Raw genomic sequence first — 18,099 nt, 5'->3', positions numbered from 1 at the left:
CGCTTCTTACACGACATCGTCATTTCCCGTGCCTCCCCGCCGGGGGTTGAATGGCACGCGACCTCGGACTCGCGTCCTGTCTCCTGCCAGCCGTCTAAAGAAACTTTGAACGGTCGCGTTTTATATTCGTGACCGCGTGTCAGGCGGCGCATCGGAGCGCTTCCCAACCCGTCACGATCATCACACGCTCGTTAATAATCGTTAAAGATCTTCGATGCCCCGTAATTGCCTTCGTCGCCTTAATTTCCATGCTTTATTTTCTCCCTTCTGAATTTTCCTTAATATACTTCGGACAATTTCAAATATTAGAGTCGTCTTATTTCACTCTCTCCTGTAACGCGCAGATTTCAATCGCGGCACGACTTCGTCTAAATAAATTCTTCGAGTCCCTTTCGGATTCTCGGTTTCCTTAATTTCTCGCGAGCGTATATATATAACATTTAACCCTTAGCCGCGCTCGAGTCTCCTTCTCACGTTTATATGCGACTGAAAAGTCTCTCAGGTTGAAACAGCTTTCCCGCAAAGCACGAAAGAGTAATGAGAAAGGGATCTCTTTACTGAACGAGATACAAATTATGTTTGCGCATTCTCGAGGATATAATTACATTTGTGAAAAATTAAATTTTTCAAAAGCATTCTGTACTTATAATTGGATATGTAAGTTAAATAATACAATGAACAATGTTTCACGAGTATCGTAACTCAGGTACCTATGCAATATGCAACGTTGAAATTGAGGTAGACCGCCTGGAACGAAATGGCGGAAATGTATTTGGTGCCCCTCTCTCGTCCCACCATGGGGATCCAGCACGCTTCATCGTGGACAAATGTTAAGCCGCTTACGGTATGAATCTTATCCCCGGAGACTGATGTGGCAGTGGGCTCGGTTATTTAATAGGGAAAAAGAAAAAATGCCGCCGTCGCTTTTGTTCGTGCTCTCCTTCAACACAACGGACCGTTCCGTTATCAGTACCGTTCTCTCGCTCTTCGAGACGTTTAGACAATACGACGTGTCCCTGATCTTGTTCTACTTTAATTCAACTGACAAAGTTTAATAGTACTGAAAACTACTCACTGCTATTTTATTCTTTATGTCGCGATTGGCATTACATATTCATGTTGCAACCGATATTTTTATACATTTCGCTTACGTTATCAACAAATGATTGTTCTCGTTAACAGACAGATAAATAAATAAATAAATACTCGGTTCGCCGGACTCTGCGGATTTTTATTTCGATTCGCGTCCATCGTTTACGACAAAGAGGTTTTCCGCCCGCGACGTTATCTATAGACGAATATCGCTACCAACTTTCATGGCTCGCTGAAATTAACCGCCGTCTTCGGAAGTAAGTTTTCGTATCACGCCGAGTTTACGGGACACCGACGTAATTTGCATGAACGACGTGTATTTGGTAAATTATATAACTTTTCTCCCCGATGATCGACTGATCTCATTCGTGTCCTCGTCCTTACTTCGGGACTTTCTTATCTCCTCGTCTACGCTACTCCTTTACTTACGTACATTTAGAAAATTAATGTTACTTCATTTTTCTGTCTTCACCTGGGACAGACGTTGTTTTATCAAAAGAGATAAATGTACAAGAATTATCTCATCGACGTAGGCAAAACAAAATTATTTATGTCAATATAGAAAGAAAAGTATAATCTTTCTATTGTCATTAAAGCAGCAAGCCGCAGTACGTCAAATAAATGATAGTAGCTTTTTTCGTCGAGGTCAAAATCCCGCCGCGGGATTACGAAACCCCGGTTGCCGAACGAGGCAGACGAAAGGTGATTGGCTGTCCGTTCATCTTTTATGGCCCTCCACTTCATCTTCAGGCAACGCGAAGGGTCGTGTCACCGATGGAAAGTCCTACGCTTTTCACGGCGCATCGACCCTGGCTGGGTTCAACGTTAACGTCGATCGACTTCGGGATTGTGCATCTCTCGACCGTTGGGTTATGCCGATAAACCTTACACGCGACAAACCGTCGCAGAATCGACAAAAAGCGCGGCAGCTCACTCTCTCTCTCGCGCGCGCGAGTCGATTATTCATTTTTTATCGGTACATCCGTTTCTACCCTCTTTTTCTCTATCTTCTCTCGCGCGGACATCCCGGGCTTTTGTGCCGCTTTTGCCGCGCTGAAACTTTCAGACGGCCCGACGCGGCGTGCTAAACTCGTCCCTCTTGCGAGAGAACTAACGGCGTGACGTTATGGGCAAGGCGAGGAGACCCGAGGGAGCCGTTAATAAAACGTCATTTACTCTTAAACGATTTTCCGGCTTTCCCGGCAGCGCTCCCGCCGTCGAATCGTGTAGGAGATAGGCCATGTGCCACGGATTCAAATTCCCGGTACTCGAAAGTTAGCGGGGAGGAAATATCCCAGTTTCGCTGCGTCCCGTAGCTATCTCCCTCCCTGCACTTGTCTGGGCTAATATACTTTCGTTCGCACGCCGTATAACACACGGAGCAAGGATTCTTAAGTGTATGTGTGTAAGAGGGGGGTGGGGCGGGAGTTTCAGTTGTGCAGCGCAGGTACAAGGGGAGAAAAAAGTTTTATAAAATATGTGAGCGTAAGCGTCACACGCAGCGGCAGGTGCATCGGAGTGCATACTGTCGTCCGTTCTATCCGCCCGCGTCGGGGGTTGGGGGAGGGGGCGGCGGAGACTCCTCGCCCCCCTCTTTCATTCTCGCGCTGCGACGGGGAGGTTGAATTTCTTTCCGCGCGGGGTTCACCGCCCGACGTAGGGGCGAAGTTTATCTTTTATCGGGATAATCTTCGACGAGAGGCGCGCGCGACTGTCGCGTATTGGCGGACGTGGATTGATAACAGCGTCGATACCGCGGTAGAAACTTTTCTCGTCGCCTCTATGCGTTCCTCTCTTTCTCCGTGTGACCGAACGCCGTCTCGCGCGACAAAAACATTATTGACAAGCGGCGTCGCGACGGATGAAAATAAGTACATCGCGAGACTGGAAGTATCGCGTTGCGTTCGGGGCAGCGCGCGCACACGCGAGATTTTCTAAATTGCGAGAGGAATCATTATACGGCCGTTTCGCGGCATAAAACCGGTCATCAGGGAGGGTATTGCCTCCCAGCTATGTACTTAAAACGCGCCGGCTTTAATAATGAGAGGGTGTTCTGTAAATAAATATTTCCTCGTATCCTCATTAACGCCGCCACGTGTCCGTAGAATTTTCCCGTCGACGGGGATTTTTATCCGACGCGGGGTCGGATAATTGCGAGCGTTACGAGGCGCACGTGATTCCGGGATAATTGGATAACGCGTGGCGAAACGCAAAACTTTTTGATGCACTTTGCAGCGTTTCCGTCCCCGCTCTCGCCCTGTCGACCTCCTTCTATCCCCCTCCCCGCTCCTTTCTTCTTCGTCTATCTATTTGCGCGGAAAGTTAATTTTTAGAAACCGGTAGAATATACATAGAAACACGTGAAACACGTAGAATAAATACATTCTTCCCGTTTTAACCGGCGGCGCAGCGCGACGGTTCGTGCAGGCACGCCATATCGGTGTCGTTTGTCATGCACGAAGCACGAGCAACGACATTATCGCGTTCGCGATTAATACCCCTGACAAATCGAGGCGCAAAAAGGGAAAGAAAGCGGCGGAAGAGCGGAGCGCGGACTCGCGTAGAAAGACAGAGGGGCGGAAGAGAGGGAGATGAGGACAGAACTGTGTGTCCTGTCCCCGTTTCACGAGAAATTATCGACGCGCGCGACCCACGCCTTGAAATTACGCTGCGTTTGTAGAACGGGCGGTGCACTATGATGCGCCCGAAGCGGGACCAAGTTTGCGCGGAATAAAATTCTATGTATAGGATAGAGCGCGTACGGCAAAATCGAACGTCCGCTGTACTTTCGCGGAATCCGATGATATAACGCGGGTAAAACTGGCTGATGCTCCTCAACGAGCTCCGGGCAAGATGTCGTCGCGTTTGTAACTATTCTTCTCTCCGGTGGGCGAGTCATTGTCGGCGCTGGCTTTGGAGACAGCGCGGGTACGCTCCATTTGACTCCGGGGCTATCCGGTTTTACCCTACTTTCCCCTATTATCCTCAAACACGCCGCATCCATTTTCCGCAATTTTCCCCCGAAAACGCGCGTGTCGCCGTGCCGGCTAAATTGTGCCGTAGTGACGGAAACCGGGTCACTGTTACGCGGACGTTTATTCACGGGGAGAAACAAGTAGCAGGAAGAAGCCCGCCGCGATAAGACGAGGGAAACGTGGAAAGCGAGACTGTGGCGTGGCATAAAGGTTCGAACGGGGGGAGGAAGTCAAAGCGCGACCGGAATCTTTTGGATAGCGCCATTCTAATTGGGGCGGCCGTTAATTAAGATGCGCGCGCTCGCGTTCAGGCGAAGACGACGTCAGCGTCGTCGTCGTCGTCGTCGTCGTCGTCGTTGTCTTCGTCGTCGCGACACAGCGCGGCGACTCGACGGGACTTTGTTCCGCGAAAATAATGATCTTTCCATTATCCGGCCGCTGCGCTGTCCGTCCTTTCCCAACCATTGTCCTCTTCATCGTCCACGTTATCGTCTTTATTGTCCCGCCCGACGACCGTGCCTCTTCCCTTTTTTTTCCCTTCCATCGCGGCCGTATTCCAGAATAAACGGAAAGGCGCGCGATGAAAAATGCCCCGAAGATTACGAATAAAGAGGCGGATTATTTTTGGTACCGCGGACCGCGACTACTTTTCGCCGTCCATTAATTCACCCTTCATCCGCGAATCTCGCGCGTGACATTCGAGTGGCCGATACCGTGGACGGGGTGTAATTACCGTGCGATCGGCGTGACATTTACGTCTATTTACGGCGTTAGCTACACGTGTTTGACACCGCCGCGCCGGCGACAAGGCACTGTCAGCGAAAAAATTAACTGGATATAATTAACGCTACGCGGTGGCAAGCGATAACGCGTGCCCGAAATACACAATTGCTCGTGAGGTAGATCCAGTTGTACGATGTTGATTCTTTAAAGTTGCGCCACTTATAGCTTATAGTGTTGTGCTGTTATTGACATGGCAACGCGGCGACGAACTCCGTGGCTCGTCAAAATAGCAATAATACTTCCGGAGCAACGGCCGGCGGCGCGCGGTGGAGGATGCGGACAGAAGTGTAATTCTCGTAATGAGCCGCTCCGAAATGGCTGGGCTTGACGTTATATTGACGTGCCGGACGTGAGCTGTCGGGCCTAATTTTCCCGCTTTACGGCTCATTTATCGTCATATTGTGTCAGCGCCGCACAGGTTCGATATATTTTACGGGCGGCAAATAGGAAAGAAGAGAGAGTGGAGCTTACCTCGATATACGCTGCTTCCCCTTTAAAACGCAACGTGCAAACGCGACCATGCTGAAAATTAATCACACGTTAAAATACCGCGATCCATCAAGGTCAACCGTGCTGCTCCTGAAAACGAGCGAGAGATTATTAAAGTGTGTATATAAAAAGCGCGCCTGGGGACAGGAAAGGAGGTTTACGATTTTATCTATACGCGAGACGTCTCACGGTGACATCTTGTTATATCGAGAAAAAAAAAAATAAGTTGTTTCGCCCGCGTAGTCCCATCGGAACTACGCCGTCGGCACCGATCCGTCATCGGATAATACGATTCGATTGGAAATAACACACTAATGAGACACGAGGAGACGCGTCCGAAAGATGATTAATGAAACTCGCCATCCCGATGGATGAAACTTCTCGGCGCCGTACAAAAAGGGTTTCATATTACTGTCGCCCGACGACAGTAACGAGGTGAAACATGTGCTTCGCAGTTAAGCCACGTTGTCATGCTCATTAGGTTATTGAAACGGTCTCGTAGCAGAACTGTTAATTAGAGAAGCGTATATTCTTTTTTTTTTCGTCCGGTGACGTCGGTCGACACGGCAAGAATTGCAACGCGCGCTTAAAAAAAAAATTATGCGAGAATTTTAGATTGAATTGCACGGGAGAACTGGGAGAAGTTCGTGGAGGCTCGCTCGTGGCGCGGATAAGGGTTAAAAATGCCCCCGGATCGACTTCCAGACTTTCCGGATTTGTTTGTTGTTCCGCCACCACCAGCCGGCACGCGGTGACTCGATGCGAGGCTTAATTATCGCCTCTCACGCGAACTTCTCATTATCACGCGCCCGTGTTCTCGAGTGTGTCGACGGGTGTGCAATTCGAAGACAACGATACAGCACATTGGGGCACATTGAGACTCATTAGTTTGGGTGGGGTGGGGGGGGGTTGAGCCTTACGGGAAATTAAGCGGACTCCAGATTCTCTGGGTTAACATAGCGAACCGGCTCCGGCGAACTAGATATCGCTAATCGCTGAACTCTGATAATCTCGTCTCTCTCGCAAAATTGCAACTGCACCTCGAGTGTTGCGCACGAAAATTCCGCCTGCTCTCATTTAAAAGTTAACCAAGATTTAATCCCGAAGCTTTGAACTTCGCGGCTACTTTCTTACGCAATTTGCATAGAATGGCTTACGATAGATTATGTTTCAATGTCGTCCGCAAAGTCACGCCCTTCGTCCTTCTGACACGTGGACACACGTGGAAATACCGTGCGGTCCGGATCTCGCAAAAACTCGTGCCATTTTTCTTTGCGGCACAACCGACCGTACCGCGGGATCGCCGCTGAGTTCCGCAGATAAGCCTCCGGATCGATGAAGTCGTTAACGGCATCGGCATCGACGGCCGGGGCCCATCCTTTAACGCGTCATTAGGATTAAGATCACTCTTGTTATCCCGTTTCCGCCATGCTTGGTAACACGATACTTCTCCGAGATCATGTTCTCAAGGGATATCTGCCGGAGAATCTCTGCTCAATTGCTATCCCCGTAGTCAGAGGTCACGACGGTTAAATGTCGCCGGCTATGAAACAGGAATCTTTCGAAATTGTGCATGATTTTCATATGCATATTTCAGAAATATTCTCTTGGATCCTATAGATCTCATGGACCCTAATATTCTTACTTTTTTCGTGAACTTTAATGCGAAATATATGCAAAGAGAAATCGGGGGGCAAATATGGCTCTCTCTTCCACGTACATTTATTTCTTTTAATGAATATTTTAATTATAAACGTTATAAACGGAGTTAATATTAGTTAACTTAGAGGTGTAAAAAAAATTTACTAGATTTATAGTGCATTTAATACTGCGTGAAAAAGCGCGGGTTCTCTCGCTCTTTGATAAGATTAATAAATAATTCCTCTATTTGCCTTTTGTCAACGATTATTGGAAATTGGAACGGAGCGATAAATGGAGTGACGATACGACAAGGTTGCGCGGTGTAGATATTGTCAATACGTCGCGCATTCGGGATAAGATTAGCGTGCTTCGTTGCGCCTGCACAACGGCGTAATCGTACGGCATCATAAAGCCGGATGTATAATTGGCATACAGGAGTCCGCGGAATCTGGCATTGTTACGCCGTATTAATTCTATTGTGCGCGATCCTTCGGCATTATCCCCTTCGTGGTAAGCCGCCACGCGATCGTATTCCAAGTGTGTCCGTGATGCATCAGACGAAACCAGTCGATTACAAGTCCATTTGGGATCTGGAGCGCTTCTCTCATTCAACGCTATGTGTCTAATCAAGTACCTATTCGTGTGCCGCGTACGCGTTATCGCGCGAGACGATACAATCGCGAATATGCGAATAAATGCAAATGGTTCCTCGTATCTCGTTCAAATATCGTAGAAATTTTACTGCGGAGAGAAATTTGAGGCACACGAAGAAATTAAATCCGGTAGGTTCTGGGACTGAGGGATTATGGTAATATATTCCATTTTGAACGCCGGTATCGATCACGTCGATTTCTTACGCCGCGCCGTTTCGAGTGTTACTCGATGCCCTGTTTGAACGGAATCTACCGACCTATCTAAAGTCATTTCATCGCGACCGATTTCCACGTCCGCGCGCAGGTACACACCACATGTCTGTTTATACGCAAGTGTAAACACCTCAGTGCTCACACAACGGGATGTGTACATAAGTTCTGCGTTTCCACGTGCACAGTGCTTTATACGTGCCAGTGCAAATTAGGTCGCGTTTAGGCGGGATCAAAATTGAAGCGCCCGGAGGAAACGCCGGTTATACGCCGCGATTAGGATTAACGGAGCAATTTGCACATCTTTCAAAGTAACTTACGCGCGAGAGGGGAGAAGGGGTTTGAAACTCACTCCGTGTCCAACTCTGTACACACACACACACACTCTCTCTCTCTCTCCCTACCTCCCTTTTTTTCATAAAAATAAAAACACCCGCCAGACGTTTTTAGTTACCGAGAAAAAAATTTGGCAGGAGTTTCCGTCGAATTTCCGGGACGTCTGTTTCGGTATTTTTAATGTACGCTTAAAGCGGAACAAGCGGTGGCTACGTTAGCACTTTAGCAGATAAGATACACACAGGATTAAACGATTTCCACGGTAAGCTCGCCATTTCGCAAGCAGATGTTCCTTTCGCACGGCCCAATCATTAATCGCCCTCCCGCTAATAGCAGAAGGCACTTCAACCCTACTTTCAACCTCTGGCCATTAAAATGAGTCCAAAAAGGATCCCTCGATCTCCGACGCGCGTAAGGCTCACGTGCGAAATCCGACAAGCAGGAGGAACACCCTGTGGCTTATTCTTACATAGTCCATCGTGTTTGCTTTGTCCAAAGTTACCCTCGCCTATTTTCAGGATAATTACACCAGATCTGCAAACGTCTAAAAGCTACTGCTTTTAGAAGTGTACGCTTGTATTCAAAAAGTAATAAAATTTAAAAGAAATAATATAATTTTACTTTTGATAAAAATAAAAAAAGAAGTCTAGACATATATGAAAGATGAAAAAAGATATAAATATATGAGGCTATCTGTCTACGGAGGCTGTGTGTGTCCACAGTACTGCTCAGGTGTTAAGAGATAAATATCTCTACCATTCCAACAAATAATTGAAAAAAGCTCTACGTAAGCTCTTACGTCGTAAAAGATTCAGAAGCTTTTGTTCTTTTTGCGATGCTTTTCGCAGACACTATATTATGCGTTACAAAAAAAAAGCGAAAACCATTATTAACATTTTTCGACGGTCGAAAAATTTGTTGTGTGGCAGTAGTTTAACTCAAATTAAGCAATTTTATAATATTATCAATTAATAAATCTATAATTATCAGATGTGAGAAGCGTCAAATCATTCCGCAACGACTTGCCCACTTACAAAATTTATTTCTTTAAAATGTTAAAACATGAATGATTCTAATTACGTTTTTTTTTTATAGAAAGCTTGAAAGGTTACACCATTAAAATGTTCAGCCATCTTTATTAGTTTACTTTATAAGTAAACTTTAAAAAGGCATAAATTGTAGACAGATTGTCCCAGTCTCTCCTAATACACACTTAATAAGAACTTATTAAAATACTCAAAATATTTCTTATTTACGCAAACATATTTACAATAATATAAAATACATATTAGCAACACAATTACGAGGATGCTATAACGCTACGGAATATTAGTTGTAACTCTCGTAGGATTCTAGCACACCGAAGACTATTTTAGCGGATTACGTCACCTTATTACAAAGTCTACTTACACTAAATATACATTAATAGACGCTAACTAGAATAGCATCAAGATAAGCGGCGGGGAAGCTAAGGAGAAATAATTCAACCAGACTCATGGCGTTTCTCACATCTGTGTCGCGGCGATACAATACAATTCCGCTCCGTTTACACGAAATTATTGCGGACAGTTACGCGCTGTGTCTTCGATTCACACCGCGCGCGAAATGGGAGATGAAATATTTTTAATAATTTCGCGACAAAGCGCCGCGAGACGCTGGCAAATGCGCCCGTGAAGCGAAACGGAGTGGTATGTGACGGAAAGATGACTCGTGTGCTCGCAAGCACTCGAACTCCACGGACATTACAGATGTAGCGAGTCGCATCTATGAGGGCCGAATGGATCTCGCGGCAATTTTTCTATTTCGGACTTTTTCGTCGTGAGCGAGCGACCGAACGATCGGATTTACAAGGGTCCGATATCGATCGCGCGGGATGTCCTAGCACTTCGATAAACCATTTTTCTCCGACGGTCGCTACCGAGGCGGAATAAAGTTACCATGGATATCTTTCCTCCTTCGGTATATACGGATATACGTTTCCCCCAAATGCGTCTCGTACTAACGAAAGTACTGATTTTTATTTGACTGCTTTTAGCATCATTGCTGTCGTTGCGGAATGTGCTTCTTCTCGGGTTCTCAGCCACAAGATGAAAGAAAGAGAAAGAGAGAGAGAGAGAGAGAGAGAGAGAGAGAGAGAGAGAGAGAGAGAGAGAGAGAGAGAGAGAAAGGTAAAAAAAGGAGGAAGATAAGAAGCGACACTCCCAAAAGGCGGACTATATCGCTGAATCGTCCCTTATCGTTCCGCGAATAGCCACGTGATCGAATTTAACCGAGATTGGACCGGAACGGGACGGTCGTACCGGGACTTCCGGTAATCCACTTTCCCTTAAACCGCGGACCCCCCTTAAAGCAGGATAAATGGTTAGCGTGGAGAAACCAGAACCCGAAGTAAATTCTCGAGTGTGCGCCGTGGATTAACTTTCTACTAACTACTTGCATTACGGGAAACAGAGTCCTCGGCGAAATTGGAATATATTTCGCTTCGTGATGTTGTTTAATGCGCTCAAAACTGTCATCGGGAAATTGATACTGAGCAGAACCGTCCGATTCCAGGGAATAATATTCATGATGGGGAAACTTGTAACTTTGTCGAAGTTCAGCGGATTACAATTTTCTCTCTCGAAAAGATTAATCGGATTAATAAAATTATCTTATCTATTTTCACGAGTTTGTTATAGCCAGAAATTCGCAAAGACAAATCGTATCTTCGAGCAGCCAAATAGAAGTGAGTATCAACTTGAAATTTCTGCGCTGAAAGCATTTATTTTCATACAAATCAGAGAGTGTTTTAGCTCGACGAATATAAGCGATTTGGTTAATGTCGATCGATATACCTGAATCTTTTAAATGTTCGGCGCATCATTCGAATATATTTCGCGGTGATCGATTTTGAAAATATCACGATGAGAAATGAATCGCTACAATAGCGTTTTATGTGCGAAATGCAACATGTGCACGAATTTTGCCGACGCGACGCATCGATTCCGCTTCGAAAATTATTCAAATAAAGAGAGAAAGAGATGGAAAAAGAGAGAGAAATAGAACTGGATGGCACTTCACATTTGCCTCGTGTATACGCACTCTTAAACGCGCCGAGGAAAGTGGCCGTGATTGCTCACTTCTCGTGGTTTTGAGAAAGTCGTTTTGTTTAATACGCGCAACGGGTACTCTTTACGATGCTCTTATTTTTTATGCGAGGATCAAACTCGAGTAAATGTCGTCGACAGATTAGTAATATCGCCCGTGCTGTGGATTACAGAAACACGCTTTGACGGCATCAATCCGAACTCTCCTCTCGTGCGGTCGTAAATTATACAAGTCAACGATAAAATTTGTTAGCTAATTAAATATTTTCCAAAGTAACTAAGAATGTTTTTCGTAGGATAAACAGTTTCCTAGAGCCATGGCACGGAAATTATAAACTCCAATTTTTCTCTACCCGCGAGTTAAGGAGCTAACGGGGGTAAGAGGTAAATTTGATTTATACAACTTATTTACAGTTTCTGAATAAAGGATCAAAGTTCTTCGGGCAGGTGTTCGGGCAGGGTACATTATAACATTCATTTTTTTTAAGCCTGCCGGAGGCGCGACACGTCCAGGAGTAGGGATCCATTTAATCTACCAATTTCTCGGATAGAGAACTCGCGAATGTTCGCAAGCGTATTTACGTGTCGGAGAGACTGTATCCCGGATCTAGGATAGGGTAGGGTATAACGTAACATTTAAAGCGATGTTCACTAAACCGCGTCGCTTTCATTAAGCAACCTGCGACGAGCCTGAGGGATTAAAGAGAGACTCGGTGGATCTCGCCGCTAAGGTACACAAAGTACGTAACGCACTTTCTGTGTACGTATGCGGTTGCGGTGTTGTCCTCGCGTTAACAATACGCGTACGTACCATGCCTGGTGCAGCCGGGAATTAGATCGTTCCACGGCTACACCACATCCGCACCGCGCATCCGCGCCGCGAGCGTACAGAGATATTAAATCCGACTCTGAGGAGGTCGCGACACGGTAGTGGAGGATGATTAACACTAATCAATACCGTAACTACATCGCAGGCATTCAATTGTGGTTTCAATGCGAGATGATATTAGGCAAAGACCGAATTAACCCGTCAAAAGTGCAGCGCGGTTCTAAATTAAATTAAAAATGATAGAGATTTTCCTACGACATTTTATCGATTCTTTCGTGTCTGACCTATTAAAAACCTTATATGTTAATTTATTCTTACATCATTGTTATCCTATGGTAATAGTGCCCGGTCACAATTGAAGCGACCGCTTCTATAAATTAGAGCATGAATGCTAGATATGTGATTTTTTAATCACATGTTGAAAGCATCTGTCTTTTAAATTTATATTGAAAATAACTTTTCGACGTATTATCGATTTATTTATATGTTTAACCTACTGTTAAAATTTTTATATTTATTTGTATGTTATTGCTATCCTATGACAATAGGACATGACAATAGCGTGTTACGGGAATAAAATTACACATGCTATCAGTGTTCGAATCTGCAGCATATACATGTTTTGTGCGCGATTTTCAAATCGCACGTTGGGAACATCGTGCTAGAATCTTTGCGGGAGGATCGGGCGAAGAAAAAGCGAAGATAAACCATCGGGGCGCGGGATACGTATCGACCAAGTGCATCGCGGCGGGAAAGCGGCGGAAAATAGAAACGCCGTTATCGCGCCCTGCACCACCGCGTAGTGTTTTAGTGGCCGATATGTTTCAGCAGCGATTTCCACGGGTCGATAGAACGATCGCGCTCTATCGCGCGTTCGCCGCAACGGCGACGACCGCGTTTCTAATGATATTCCTCCGAGACTTTACGATGATGCCTTTGTCGACGATGCAAATGCGGCGACGCGACGACAAGCGTGTGCGTCGAACGTGTATGAAAGACGTCTCCCTTGCTTTTAGCGCGGGAACAATTACCGGTCGAATTGGCGCAAACGCGGGTGGCTTTATTGCGGTAGCGGACGGCCGTGAAAAGTTTCCTCTCTTTTTTACGAAGACCATCTTTTATTTCGCCCCCGCATCGCGATCTCATTCCAAATTCCTTGCAGAGACGAGGGACACGAGGTGTGGCACTCTCGCGTATTGAATCGCGATAATAGAGAGCCGATGAAATGACTGATCGCATACGGAACTTTGTGAAAGACCATTTCTCTCTCTTTCGAGATAAAATCACGCGACTTATCGAAATAATCGAGTAAATTCGAGTCAAGTTGCGAGAACATTCTCTTCTTGCTTTATTTTTGGGACACGCGTAATGCTTAAAAATTTCACGGTGCAAGCGAGGCGAGGTTTTCGCGAAAATCTAGATAAAATAAAAAAAAAACTTGGACGCTGTAAACTTGCAGGGTTGTAAGTTCCGAGCGTTCCGCGTTAACTTCACGGCGCCGTACCCGGGATACAAAAATTCAAGTTATGCAATATACTCCGGGCTCGCGGCTTAAGGAACTTTTTGCGAGGCACCATACAGAAAGTCCACGTTCGATGAGTTACGGTCCATTTAGCAAAACTGTTTACGCTAACTTCACCGAAACTATATAGGAACATAAGCGGAATTCTACGAGGCAAGGAAGTCACACCCCCTCTCCCACCCCTCTTTGCCGCACAAATTTTTCCCCTTGCCTTTTCTTAAGTCTTCTGCTGGTGATCAGAAGCGAGATCGCGAAGTTGGGCGAATTGAAAGCGCGACCGCCATTCATTTCCAGGTTCAAAGGAAAATTATTCACTCCCGCGTATATATGTGTATGTATAAGCGCCGCGGTTTTATCGGGTACGCTCGAGCAAACGGGCGGAATAAAAATATCTATTCCGATCATCGGAGTTGTTCGAAATAAATGCCACGGATATAGGGAATGAAAGGATCGTAAATTTCGCGCGCGAGTGTCGCCCGCGCGCGGGACTTAAGCTTTCTTCGAGGCGGTTGAGAGACGCGTCCGTGCGCGTCGTAGTAGTTGAGAACTCGAATCCATCGATCAGAGCCACTCTTCGCGGGGGTTACCTGGATCAAGGTGAAGCGTCCTCGAGACGGAAAAAGTGGCAGCCCCTTTCCTACTGAGAATTTCTCGACGGGGTGAGAAGTGGAACGTAAAACTTCGCGTGGCGAGGAAGGAGGAACGGTCGCTGACTCCGGCGAAGTGGCGCATCCTCCCTGTTCTCCTTTCCTCGGCGATACTTCGCTAACAAAGTGCATTCCGATTCCGATCTCTCCGTGGAAATGGGCGTGAAAGAAAAAAAAACAATGTTGTAACATTAAAGAAAAATTTACATTTTTATTTGCCCGTCGTAAGTAACGCAGAAGGAACTTTGCGTAACTGCGAATATGATACGCTGTACGTCGTGTAACATGTGGAATATGTTACTCGGTTTAATCACATACTGTGCGCTATCAGCAGTCACGCGAGATATATTCCCCGTTGTGAATATGTATAGGTCATATGTAAATATGCAACGCGCGGGGGAATGCATCGACGCCAGAAAGCCGGCGGATTAAGTAAATATTCGCGAGCATCGTCGGATGAAGTTCGAGGCGCAAGCATCGTCGACAGATAGGCGAACAACGGCCACACGTATAAACTTCGCGGAGTCCATAAACTCGGATAGAAACTGCCAAACGTATTCTCACCGGCACGCCACAAGCCCGTCCTCCTCTCTATCTTCGCCAAGCCTCTCCGTCTGCCGACTTTAATAAAAGACGAAACACTGTACGCCCGCGCGAGAAAAATTCCAGGGGTCGTTAGCACGTACTACACGTGTATACGCGAGAAGGAGCCCTCGGAAACTTTCCCCTCGCGACATAATCCCCATAACGCGGGAACTCATTATAATGTCAGATTTTCCACGAAGGGTCGGAAAACCACCATCTCGCCGCCCATCCGTCCAACGGAGAATTACGCCTTTGTATTTTACAAACCAATCTGCATTTTCGTCGCGTCGCGTCGCGCGGCAATAAAAAGAAAGAGAGAGAGAGAGAGAGAGAGAGAGAGAGAGAGAGAGAGAGAGAGAGAGAGAGAGAGAGAGAGAGAGAGAGAGAGAGAGAGAGAGAGAGAGAGAGAGAGAGAGAGAGAGAGAGAGATTCGTCAGAAACTTGCGCGTCCGATGACGTAAGGACGCGTAAGTATAAAGAAGAAAAAAGAAAGGAGATTGATTTCTTAAATGGTCGGAGCCTGTCCTCCATTTGCTCTCGTTAAATTTTATTATGTAAAGCAGCCCGCTCGTAACTACTCGGATACCATTCCGCGTGAAATATTTCGCGGATGAAGTACGGGAGAAGCCACGGAACTTCTTTATGCTCCCGACGTGGTCCTTTAAATTCAGCTGCGAGACGGTGCAGGACGATGAGAGAATTACGAGGAGAGGTCGGGAAGCTTTCTCACAATTGGCAGGCGGACCGATGTGCCGGGGTGGTCTTTTCCTTCGCGAGTTCTTTGGCCTGGATGCCGTTTATATCGTCGGATCAATGGGATCGAAATAAGATGGATACAGACCGGGCACCGGAGCGCTCTTCCACCTCATCCTCTTTTTCCCTTGACTGCAGGGCAAGGGGAAGGGAATGAGCTCTCTTATCTTTCTCTTCTCAGGAGAACAGATGTAGGGCAGGCGGTCAGCCAACCAGAATCCCCATCGAATACATAAAACATATCCAACGCGCCGGTACCGGAAAGTGGACGTGCACGCTCGTTTCGTTACATATGAATGTACTTAAGTAAATGCAATAATAATAATAATAATAATAATAATAATAATAATAATATCCTTATTGCAATCAAGCAAAAGGTAAGGCACCAACAATTTGTTGTTATGAAGCAGTAGCCGCGCAAGTACGGGTTTTGTCGTGGCATTCAGGAAACGCGAACAGATATAAGCCTCTTCTTTTTTTGTAAGACCAATTATTAAAGGAATAATTACGAATCGTGGCGGTTTATCGATCAACGTTTGTAACAATAAACCAGGGAAGGCGCAAATTAGCGTCGGTCTGGCCGTGGAAATTTGGGGGGTGATTTTGCCTCATGAATTTCAATGCGCGACCGAACAGTGTTAGATTAAGATCAGCCAAAATCGGCAGTCGGAATCAACCAAATTGCTAGACTTTCGAACAATTTGCTTATTTATGTAGCCTGATAGAATTGCGATGTAATGATATCTGCAATGCGTTAGTATTTGCAGCCGCGAGACGCGCGTCCGATTTATTTCTCCATGCTACATATCAATCGATATTACGTTATATATAAATAGGAGCAGAGATTTTAGATAAACTGACACACATGTATGTTATTTAAAAAGAGCTACTAATAGAACAAATAAAATAATTGTTTGAGAAGATACTCGAAAAGAACTTCACTCGGATAACGCCGAGATCTGTTACGGTAATCGCTTGGAACAATGATAGATCGTTCAAGCCGGCATTTTTCCACGTAGGCACGTTGCAGACATTAATTACGGAATATTCCCCGGGAAAATCGAAGGCGCACAAGTGCCCGTTGGATGTTGTATAAACAACGGTATGAGCGAGAGCACTTGGCTGCATCCCCGAGAGAACTTTCGGTGCGTCGCGCCGTAATAGCTCTATTTATTGCAGTAATAACTGCTACCACCTACGTACGAGTACCTTCTTGCTAGCGTGCAGACACGAGGGGGTAAGAGGCGGGTGGAGTATCGGAACAATCCTCTTATCTGCACAAACGCGGGCGCGCGCGCGTGCTCGACGATATTCGGCCCCGTTAGTACACGGCCGAAATACGAGAAAGGTCGATGATACTCCGCGCCGCGATACGTATTTGTACCTCGTAATTGCGCGATCGATCGACCACCCAATCCTTACAGAGGCCCCGGCGTAATAGCGGCCTCGCGTTGCCCATATATCAACGGTACGTGGCTAAGTAAGCAGTCGAGGATCACGGTTGACCGACGCGGCGGTCGCGGCGGGATATCCTACCTGCACGAAAGGTAACTCGAGACAATGTTTAAGGATAATTTGATTGATTGACGACGCGCACGCACGGAGCCGGACCCCAGGGATAGGTACAACGGTGAAGAAACGGGCGAGGCGTTCGCGCGTACGACAGCTCTCGCCCGCGTTTATTTCTGGTAGAGCTAAGTAGTGCTCCGTTTTCCCCGCGTCACGTGGCGATTCTCCACTCGTCAGTTTCATTTTTCTGATTCAGACGTTCCAGCCGACGCGAAAAATATCGAGAGAGACGAGGAGTGCGCTCTCAAACCCTCTCCTCCCCACTGTAATTGAATGCGCGTTGATTGATGGCTGTTTTAAACAAAAGCAAAACGTTATAACTATCACATCGGGAGAGCAGACAGGTGGAAAAAAGAGAAGTCTCGCTGTACACAAGCGAACGATCGACTCACGCTCCGGATTGAAGGGGCGGCGTTCGGTCCCAGCGGGAAAAGAGGAAAAAAGCAAGTCGATGTCGACACGAGTACCTTCTTATGTTGCAACGAACCCACGAGTTTATAGGTGTAAGAGTAGCGCAAAATTATTTATGACCGCGTGAATAATTGCTGAGTAATAATGCACCAGGTTTAATCTTTCTTGGAAGACGGTAATATTTTTATACTTTTCGCTCGCTCTTATTCACTTTTGAAGAAAAGATTATGAGAAATAGATAAGAATATATTAGGCAAACCTATTTTCGCGTCAGGCAATATAGCAAAACATAATTATCGCACAGTTAACGCGATAATTTAAACCCCTTTAATAATATAAGCCTTTAATAATAATCTTTATCGATTGTTATTTTATTATTATAACGTCGTCTCGCTATTTTGCCTTGGAAAAAATCATACGATTCACTGGTCGGCCACGAATATAGAAACGTAACACACCTCGTCGGGCTATTTCGTTTTTACCTGTCGCATCGATACGACTCTCGACGTCAGAAGTCC

General features: G+C 46.1%; 1 protein-coding gene across 1 annotated transcript in view; it reads left to right on the top strand.

Annotated features, from left to right (window-relative positions):
- Positions 1 to 18,099, top strand: part of Kdsr (3-ketodihydrosphingosine reductase) — a 48,896-nt gene that overhangs the window by 20,273 nt on the left and 10,524 nt on the right. The window lies entirely within an intron of this gene.

Source organism: Temnothorax nylanderi, unplaced genomic scaffold (genome assembly GCF_030848795.1).
Source record: "Temnothorax nylanderi isolate EJ_2023f unplaced genomic scaffold, tnyl_v1.0 TNYL_tig0072_pilon, whole genome shotgun sequence".
NCBI classification, from domain to species: Eukaryota; Metazoa; Arthropoda; class Insecta; order Hymenoptera; family Formicidae; genus Temnothorax; species Temnothorax nylanderi.
Note: the sequence above shows the minus strand (reverse complement) of the source record. Positions and strands in the feature narration are given on the sequence as shown.